Consider the following 11,080-nt stretch of genomic DNA (forward strand, 5'->3'; position numbering starts at 1 on the left):
ACTGTACTTCCCATCTCCAGGACTCAAGTCCGGCCTGCCGGTTTCCCTGAATCCCTTCATAAATGTTACTTTGCTCACACTCCAACAGCACGTCAAGTATTAAAAACCATTTGTCTCCATTCACTCCTATCAAACACGCTCACGCATGCCTGCTGGAAGTCCAAGCCCCTCGCACACAAAACCTCCTTTACCCCCTCCCTCCAACCCTTCCTAGGCCGACCCCTACCCCGCCTTCCTTCCACTACAGACTGATACACTCTTGAAGTCATTCTGTTTCGCTCCATTCTCTCTACATGTCCGAACCACCTCAACAACCCTTCCTCAGCCCTCTGGACAACAGTTTTGGTAATCCCGCACCTCCTCCTAACTTCCAAACTACGAATTCTCTGCATTATATTCACACCACACATTGCCCTCAGACATGACATCTCCACTGCCTCCAGCCTTCTCCTCGCTGCAACATTCATCACCCACGCTTCACACCCATATAAGAGCGTTGGTAAAACTATACTCTCATACATTCCCCTCTTTGCCTCCAAGGACAAAGTTCTTTGTCTCCACAGACTCCTAAGTGCACCACTCACTCTTTTTCCCTCATCAATTCTATGATTCACCTCATCTTTCATAGACCCATCCGCTGACACGTCCACTCCCAAAATATCTGAATACGTTCACCTCCTCCATACTCTCTCCCTCCAATCTGATATTCAATCTTTCATCACCTAATCTTTTTGTTATCCTCATAACCTTACTCTTTCCTGTATTCACCTTTAATTTTCTTCTTTTGCACACCCTACCAAATTCATCCACCAATCTCTGCAACTTGTCTTCAGAATCTCCCAAGAGCACAGTGTCATCAGCAAAGAGCAGCTGTGACAACTCCCACTTTGTGTGTGATTCTTTATCTTTTAACTCCACGCCTCTTGCCAGGACCCTCGCATTTACTTCTCTTACAACCCCATCTATAAATATATTAAACAACCACGGTGACATCACACATCCTTGTCTAAGGCCTACTTTTACTGGGAAAAAATTTCCCTCTTTCCTACATACTCTAACTTGAGCCTCACTATCCTCGTAAAAACTCTTCACTGCTTTCAGTAACCTACCTCCTACACCATACACTTGCAACATCTGCCACATTGCCCCCCTATCCACCCTGTCATACGCCTTTTCCAAATCCATAAATGCCACAAAGACCTCTTTAGCCTTATCTAAATACTGTTCACTTATATGTTTCACTGTAAACACCTGGTCCACACACCCCCTACCTTTCCTAAAGCCTCCTTGTTCATCTGCTATCCTATTCTCCGTCTTACTCTTAATTCTTTCAATTATAACTCTACCATACACTTTACCAGGTACACTCAACAGACTTATCCCCCTATAATTTTTGCACTCTCTTTTATCCCCTTTGCCTTTATACAAAGGAACTATGCATGCTCTCTGCCAATCCCTAGGTACCTTACCCTCTTCCATATTTTTGTTGTAAACAATTATTGTAAACATAATGATGAAAATATAAGTGTGCTTATTGTGTCGAATACAACAGTACCATATAGTACATTATGGTATCATTGGTATCATATGGTATCATTGTACTATATGGTACAATGTACCATATGGTACCATTGCACCATATGGTACCATAAGGTACCATTCCACCATATGGTACCATTGTATCATATGGTACCATTGTACCAAATGGTGCCATTGTACCATATTCTACCATATGGTACCATTGTATCATATAGTACCATTGTATCATGTGCCATTGTACCATATGGTACCATTGTGCCATATGGTACCATTGTACCATATGGTACCATTGCTCCCTATGGTACCATTATATGATATGGTACTATATGGTACCGTTGTATTCAACACAATTACCGCACTAATATTTTCATCATTTTGTTTACAATAAACTTGTAAACAAGTTTTGTAAGCAGTATAATGATAAATTAGTGCAGTTATTATGTTTAATATAATGAGTGTACACTTATACAATATACATTATATTAGGCTCACAGGCCACAAATGTTACTAGAAAAAGAAAAAATTAGAAAAGAAAAAAGTATGGAAAACGTAAAATAAAAAAATGCGATTTTGCGGAAGTCACTGATGTTGCCGCCACCTGGTCATTTTGGGTCAACTTCCTGCCACTGTATCTCAGTAAGTACTGATCAGAATTTTTTTGTGTTTTATTACCTTCACAAAAATATTATCTTTAATTCTGTAAGAAAAAAACAATTTTTTTTTTTTTTCAAAATTTCTTTGACACTAGGGCACCCCTTCAGATTTTGGCCTTGGACCCTGAAAGGGTTAAGAACAAGGCAGGAGACATAAACAACTTGTCTGCTTTTATGTACAAAAAAGCTTTGAAAGTACTGTCACCAATTATTGCAACACTCTTTAACAAATCCATTGAATCCTCCATCTTCCCAGCAGTTCTCAAAACAGTGAGGGTTATCCCGATCCACAAAGGAGGTGATCAAGCCGACTTGAATATCTGTAGACCATTTTCTAACTTACCACTACTCTCTAAAATCTTTGAAAAATGAATTCATAGATGGATCTATTCCTACCTCATCTCATACAACATATTAAATCCCTGTTAGTTTGGATTCAGGAATACTAAAAGCACAAACAATGCTATTATACATTTGCTGGAGCTAATATATACCACTTTCAAGAATAAAGAAGTCCCACTGATAATTTTCATTGACTTATGTAAAGCTTTTGATACAGTCGACCATGAATTGCTGTACACTAAATTAACACACTATGGTATAAGAGGCCATTCCTTTAACTACCTAAAGTCATAACTTAGTAACAGAAGCCAATACGTGTAAGGAAATGGTGCAAATTCTTCCACACAACCAATCACAGTAGGAGTCCCACTGGGAAGTGTCCTAGGACCGCTCCTATTTCTCATCTACATCAATAACCTGCCGTATTCACCACAACTACTGAAACCCATATTATTTGCAGATAACACTACATACATCTCACACCCAAACCCAGCAATACTCACCAACACTGTCAGTGCTGAATTGCAGAAAATATCTACCTGGATGATGACGAATAAACTTACCTTAAATACTGACAAAACCTATTTCATTCAGTTTGGAACCAGAGCTGCAAATATTCCACTCAACATAACACTAAATGGCTCACCCATCACAAGACTCACAGAGGGAAAATTCCTAGGAATCTTCCTATACAGTAACCTCAAATTCCAGACATATACAACAAATTTCCAAGAAAATCTCTAAGACAGTAGGCATGCTATCAAAGATACGGTACTATGCTCCACGATCAGCTCTCCTTGCACTGTATCACTTGCTCATCTACCCTTATCTCACATATGGAATTTGTGCATGGGCATCAACAACATCAAATCATCTAAGGCCACTAATAACCCAGCAAAAGGCTGTAATCAGAATGACGATAAATTCTCCATACTCCACCTCTATTCAAAAGTCTAAACTTGCTCACCATAAAGAACATCCACACTTATTCATGTGCCTACTACATACATAAAACAATACACGCAAACATAAACCCCTCCCTCCAACCCTCTCACCAACCTTAACAGGACACATGACCAGAACACAAGATACAGATCTCTTTTTCATGTTTCTCATGTCCATATCACACTGTAAAAACTCTATGCACATAAAGGGCCCCAAAATCTGGAATTCATTACCAGAACACACTAATGTAACCAGGCCTGAAAATCAATTTAAGACTCTTCTAAAAAACCACTTACTCATCCAGGACTAAATAATCAACACTCAATATTTAACATTACTAATAATTCTCCCAATTACTTAAATCTTAAAAATTCAAGACAACATATAGCAAATTGATCATCCTGTGTTATACATTGTAATGTGGCAAATTTGTACAGCTATAATGCTTCAGTATCAATATGTTCAAATTTCATTATTTCAAATACTCAATTGTACTTCATATTGTAAATTGTTTACTGTAATTTTTAACACTGAACCTTTCATTGCTTGATAATTTTAAGTTAATTTTAAGCTTGTCCATAATGTTCTGCATACAAGGGACTTCTGGCATGTTCACCCAACTACTATAATTCTTTGTGCAACTATGTACCATGTCCAAATAAAATATGTGAATGAATATGAATATTGAAGAGACTACACCATCAATAGACACTCCACCTCCAGTTCCTTCTCTTCCCTCTCTTCCATCTGCACAACTTTTTCGCAGCACTCCATTCCTTTGCTACTTAAACGTTTTCCTCTGCCGCCCCTGTGGACTTTTCTAACCCCTCTAGTCCTTAGGTACCCTTACCTGTGGATTTCTGGCCTCTTCAAGGGGGGCTCCTTGGCGTGGTGAAGAGGCTCTTGGTCTGAAGAATTAGACCTGTCGATCTCCTTCCTCAGACCGAACCTAATTACCCCCCAATCCCCCGTTCCCTATCCCATCCTCCCCTTTTCCCTTTCCTCCTCCCCCTCCCCACCCCTCCCTTTTGCCCTTCCTCTTTTTGGCCTTTGGGATTTTTCCCACAGGCGCACTAGTTCCTAGGTAGGGGAAAGGGTACCAGGGTCCATCCCATTCCGTTGAGGTTCTTGGCAGTGGCGTAGTTTGCTGTGGAATCTGGATCGCCTGGGGATGTCCCGATCCCTCTCCGGTATCCTGGAGAGTGGCTTTGGGTGTCTTTCGGGTGATGGGTGTATCTCTGGAAGCCACCTTTCGGATTCTGAAGGTGGTGGCCGAAGGAGGTATGCTTTGTGGTGGATATCCGGCCGCCCTCTCTTTTGTCCACCGAGGTAGCTCGGCAGATGTGAGGTTGCTATCCCGGATTGCTGGTTTACTGGCATGAAGGTTAGGGTATGGCACGGGTTCCATGCTGCATCTATGCTACTTGCGGTGCTGAGGTCCTCTTGGACACGGAGGGAGATTTCTGGCCCTTTCATTCCTCCTAGGAACTATCCCTCCCCGGTCCCCCCTTTTTTTATTCTTTTTTTTTTATTTTTATTTTTCTTTTTTTTTCTTAAAAACAAAAAGAAAGAAGTAACCTAACCATGGCAACCCTAGTCCATGAACCTGATTCCCCCGGGCCCCTTCTTGATACCGCACCCCGTTCTGACCCCGCCTCGTCTTTGGACCACCCTTCGGACACTCCTCATGCCACTGTACCTCTTCCCGGTGCTGTTTCCTCACCCGCTTCAGGTGCTGAGGTCTCGACTGACTCCTTTGATTTATCTGACCTCCGCTCTCCTTTGACTATGCTTCTGGCCTCTCCGTCTACGGTGCGGCAATTTTCGAATCGCCGGCCCGTTCCATGTCTGACCAATTCTGGTCCCATGCCTAAACGCCAACGACAGTTACCTGCTGATGATACTTCTCCACCTTCTCGTTCTTCTCAGAAAAGATCAACACGTCCTGCACTCCCTTTCCACACTCAGTTTCAGACTGCACATTGGACTAAATACTTCACTTTACGACCGACTTCCTCTACCGCCTATCTTTCCAACCACAGTATTGGCAAGGCACTCCTGCGCCATGTTGGTAAAGATATTTCTTTTCATGCTCTTAAGAGTGGTACGCACATCATCACTGTACAGAATGCTACCCAAGCTCATGATCTTTCTCTTCTTTCCCGTATAGATACTGTTCCTGTCACTATTGAAAAACATCATTCCCTCAATTCTTGTAATGGTACCGTCATTCTGCCCCATACCATAGTTCAACAAAATTTCCAGACATGTGGCAATGACATTCTTGAACAGCTGGAACTCCAAGATCTCCCAATCCTCAAGGTAGACACTTATGTTCTTCCTGCCCGCGGGCGGAGACGATACCCTAGCAATGTGGCTCGTTTAACTTTTGACAGCCGTGAACTCATATCCTCAGTTTATGTAGCAGGATATCGGTTACAAGTTGGAAAGGTGATCCCTACACCACAACAGTGTAGAAATTGCTGGCGATTTGGCCATCCAGCGAAATATTGCAGATCCATAGCCGAATGCAGTCTGTTGTGCTGATGACCATTCTAATAAGTCTTGCAATCTACCTCCCTCTTGCCTTAGTTGTCATGAGGCTCACCCTTCATACTCTCGCTGTTGCCAAGTCTACTTAAATGAGCAGGAAATCCGTTACCTCAAAGAGGCAGAAGGTCTCCCTTATGCCATGGCAGTTTCTCATCTCTGCCTCCAAGGGAGACTACCTCGTGTTTCTTATTCCCGTGTTTCGAAACGTCCCCCCACTTCTGGGGTCCCATCTTCTGCAGCCTCCTCTGTGGTTACCTCTCCCATAGTCACTCCTGTATCTAATTCTTTTGCTGTCCTAGGCTCAGACGTCCCTACTTCATCACCTCAGTCTGTTCACGCTTCTTCGTGTTCTCCCTCACAAGCCTCAGTATCGATGAGACCTCGTACGACACCTCCTCCCAATCGTCCCTCTACTTCTCAGAAGTCAAAAAAAGGTCCTTTAAACCCTCCTTCCCTACTTCCACCTTCTCATTTTACCTTCCCTGTCTCTGTACAGGGTTCTTCCCCTCTCGCTGGCTCTGTTACAAGTGTAGAGGTTCACCCTCCTCATACTATACCTACCTCCCCTGTTCCCTCCCAGGTTTCTTCCTCTTCTTCCACCTCCCAGGTTTCTGCCTCTTCTGCCCCCTTCCATGCTTCTTCTCCAGTTCTCTCCACCCTTTCGCCACCCCCCCTACCTTGGTACAGTCCATTACCGTTCCAATCTTTACTCATCCTCCCCCTTCCATCTCCGATATTGTCTCCTATAAGACGTCTCTGAATTCCGCAACACTTGAATCAATCTCTGAATATATTGCAGAGACCAAACCATCAATGGACACTGATCCACCCTCTGTTCCTTCTCTCTCCTCTCCTCCATCTGCGCAACTCCTTTCTTCACAGCGCACTGTTCCGTCGCTGCTTGAACGTTTTCCGCTGCCTCTGCATGAGGACTTTTCTAACCCCTCTAGTCCATAGGAACACTTACCTGCAGATTTCAAGTATCTTTATCATTGCCAGTCATGGCCTATTTACAGTGGAATATACGTGGCCTCAGGGGTAATCGGGTTGAGCTTCAGATGTTACTCTCCCAGTTTTCCCCTGTTGGTGTTTGCTTACAGGAACCAAAATTACACTGCTGTTATCTCTCCCATCTCAGGCTATAATTTATTGTATTCTTCAGATCCTTTTCCTCATGGGACCTTTAATGAAAGTGCCCTTCTACGCGCTGATATTCCGTACCATCAGCTGTTTGTTTGTACTTCGCTGCATTACACAGCAGCCCGTATCCACTTGCATAGGTGGTATGTGCTCTGTTCTTTATATCTCTCTCCTTGTCGGGCATTATCTATTCTGGATATTGCCTTTCTTGTTTCGTCATTACCACCACCGATTCTGTTTCTTGGCGATTTTAATGCCCATCATTTCCTCTGGGGGGGGTCTCACTGTGATTCCCATGGCATTCAGTTAGAGGCTTTTCTTGCCACCCACCCCCACCATGTTTTAAATACAGGTACTCACACCCATTTTGATCCTCGGACTCACACTCTCTCTTGCATCGATCTCTCAGTCTGCTCTTCCTCTGCCGCATTAGACTTCACTTGGTCTGTTCTCCCGGACTTACATGACAGCGATCATTTCCCAATCATTCTTACTTCCCCTTCATATTCACCACCTCTTCGCATTCCACGCTGGCAATTTGATCAGGCAAATTGGAACCTTTACTCACACCTAACTGTTTTTAGAGAGGTTCCTTCTTCATCCTCCATTGATGAGCTTTTACACCTCTTCTCATCCTCCGTTTTAACTGCAGCTTCTAATTGTATACCCCAAACTTTGGGCAGGCATTCTCAGAAATGCGTGCCTTGGTGGTCTCCTGCTTGTGCTCGTGCAGTACGTTTGAAACGTGCTGCATGGGGCAGGTACCGGTACAATAGAACCATGGAGAGACTTCTTGATTTTAAGCAGAAGCGTGCGATCACTCGCCGTGTCATCTGTGACACTAAACGCACTTGCTGGTGAGATTATGTCTCCACCATCACCTCTGCTTCCTCTATGAGTGCAGTCTGGAAAAAAGTACGAAAACTGAGTGGTAAATATTCTCCTGACCCGGCTCCTGTTCTGTGGGTTGCCGGTGTTGCTATAGCAAACCCACTAGATGTTGCCAATGAAATTTGCAATCATCTGGTCCGTATTTCTCAGGGACTCCATCTATGTCCCTCATTTCTTTCCTCAAAGTCTGCCAGAGAGTTAGCACCCTTGGACTTTTCTTCTCTCAGAGAAGAACAGTATAATGTGCCTTTTACACTTCAAGAACTGGAGGCAACACTCTCAGCTTTCCGATCATCGGCAGCTGGGCCCGACGACATTCATATTCGTATGCTACAACATTTATATCAGTCAGCCCTTGCAGTCCTATTATGCCTTTACAATCTTATTTGGTCACAACGAGTTCTTCCACAGCTGTGCAAATCTGCCATTGTTCTCCCTTTCTGCAAACCAGGCACTACCTCCCACTATCGTCCCATTGCTCTTATCGGTGCAGTTTGCAAAGTGATGGAACGCCTGGTAAATAGACGTTTAGTGTGGTATTTAGAGACACACAGCAGTCTCCACTCGTCAATGTGGCTTTTGTAAGGGACGTTCTACCATAGACCCCTTACTACGCTTGGATACGTATGTTCGTAATGCCTTTGCGAATAACCACTCAGTTATTGCCATATTTTTTGACCTTGAGAAGGCATATGACACAAACTCACTCCTTAGGCCTTCGAGGCAATCTACCATCCTTCCTTAAGAACTTTTTAACTGACAGGCATTTCTGTGTTTGGGTTAATAATGTGCTCTTCCCGGACTTTATCCAAGCTGAAGGTGTCCCCCAGGGATGTGTTCTGAGCACAACACTTTTTCTCCTTGCTATTAATGATTTGGCCTCTAGTCTTCCGTCAAATATTTGGTCATCACTCTATGTTGATGACTTCGCTATTGCCTGTGCAGGCGCTGACTGTCGCCTCATTACAGTTTCTCTCCAGCATGCGGTCGCATGTTTCCAATTGGGCCACCACACATGGGTTTAAATTTTCCAGCACTAAAACCCACCAAATTACTTTCACAGACGCTCTGTCATCTCCGATCATCCTTCTTTGTACCTTTATGGCTCCTGTATCCCTGAACGTGATACAGTCAAGTTTCTGGGCCTCTTCTTTGACCGTAGGTTATCCTGGAAACCTCACATTACCTCTCTGAAGGCAACTTGCCACAGCCAGCTGAACCGTCTCAAAACCCTTGCTCATCTTTCATGGGGAGCTGATCATCGAACCCTCCTCCTACATTCCACCCTCATTTTATCGAAACTTGATTATGGTGACCAGATCTATTCAGCGGCCTCTCCTGCTACTCTCTCTAGCCTTAACCCCATTCATCACCAAGGATTACGTTTATGCCTTGGTGCTTTTCGCTCTTCCCCTGTTGAGAGCCTCTATGCAGAAGTGAACATTCCATCCTTATCCGATTGCCGTGATGCCCATTACCTTTGCTACTATGTATGCTCTCATGATCTCTGCAATCCTTCCATTTATAGGATGGTCACTGATATTAGTAGACATTCTTTATTTGTTCGCCGCCCCTGTTTACTCCGTCCCTTCTCTCTTTGCCTTCATTCGCTCTTGTCTTCTCTTCAATTACCACCTTTCTATGTTCATGTAGCATCTCACTTTTCCCTACCCCCCTGGGAAGTTCCAGCTGTTCGAGTCTGTTCTTTCTCTCTCCCTTGCTCGAAAGCCCAAATGTCTACGGTCGCTTGCCGCTCTCTTTTTCTTGACCACTTCCACTCTCATCCTCATGCCATTGCTGTGTACACAGATGGTTCTAAGTCTTCTGACGGCGTAGGATTCGCAGCAGTGTTTCCGGACAGTGTCATACGAGGGCATTTACAATCTTCGGCTAGTATTTTTACTGCTGAATTATATGCCATCCTTGCAGCACTTAACCGTATTGCATCTATGCCTGTGTCATTATTTGTGGTTGTCTCAGACTCCCTTAGTGCTTTACAGGCTATACAGAAATTTGATACACCTCACCCCTTAGTCCTCTGTATCCAACTTTGGCTACGCCTCATCTTTACTAAGCATAAAGATATTGCTTTTTGTTGGGTCCCTGGTCATGTTGACGTACAGGGCAATGAACAGGCAGACACTGCTGTGCGGTCAGCAGTACATGACCTACCGGTTTCATATAGACGTATTCCATTTACGGACTATTTTGCTGCAATATCTTCCCACCTTCACACCCGTTGGCAACAATGTTGGTCTAGTATGCTCAGTAACAAACTTCAATCTATTAAACCGAGTATATGTTACTGGCCGTCTTCTTATCACCAGTGTCGAGGTTGGGAGACTACTCTCTCCCGTCTTCGCATTGGCCATACTCGTCTTACACATGGATATCTCATGGAGAGGTGCCCTGCTCCTCTCTCTGAGAATTGTCAGGCTCCATTATCAATCAGCCACATTCTGTTGGACTGCCCACTTTATCGAACAGCACGTAGAATTTACCTCCGTCGTCGTCTTCGCTCCGCTGCTCTCTCTTTACCTTCCCTTCTCGCTGATGGACCCATGTTTCGTCCAGACTCTCTCATTGACTTTTTGACAACAACTGACTGACTTCACAAATTCTGATACCTTCAACCCTTTCTACCTCAATCTCTTGCTACCCTCTACCCCCGTACTATCCCCTGCCCCGCTGTTTTCTGTAACCTACTGATCATCTCTCCCCCCTTCTGCCACCCAGCACCCTCGCTTCCTTCCCTACCCTGCAGCACTGTATAGCCCTTGTGGCTTAACGCTTCTTTTTTATTATAATAATAATAATGTGGATTTCTGGTATCTTTATCGTTGCCAGTCATAGCCTATTTACAGTGGAATATCCGCATCCTCAGGGGTAATTGGGGTAAGCTTCAGACGTTGCTCTCCCGGTTTTCCCCTGTTGGTGTTTGCCTTCAAGAACGAAAATTGGATTCTGCTGTTTTCTCTCCTATCTCAGGCTATAATTTATTGTGTTATTTGGACCCT

This window comes from Cherax quadricarinatus, unplaced genomic scaffold (assembly GCF_038502225.1).
Source record: "Cherax quadricarinatus isolate ZL_2023a unplaced genomic scaffold, ASM3850222v1 Contig422, whole genome shotgun sequence".
NCBI classification, from domain to species: Eukaryota; Metazoa; Arthropoda; class Malacostraca; order Decapoda; family Parastacidae; genus Cherax; species Cherax quadricarinatus.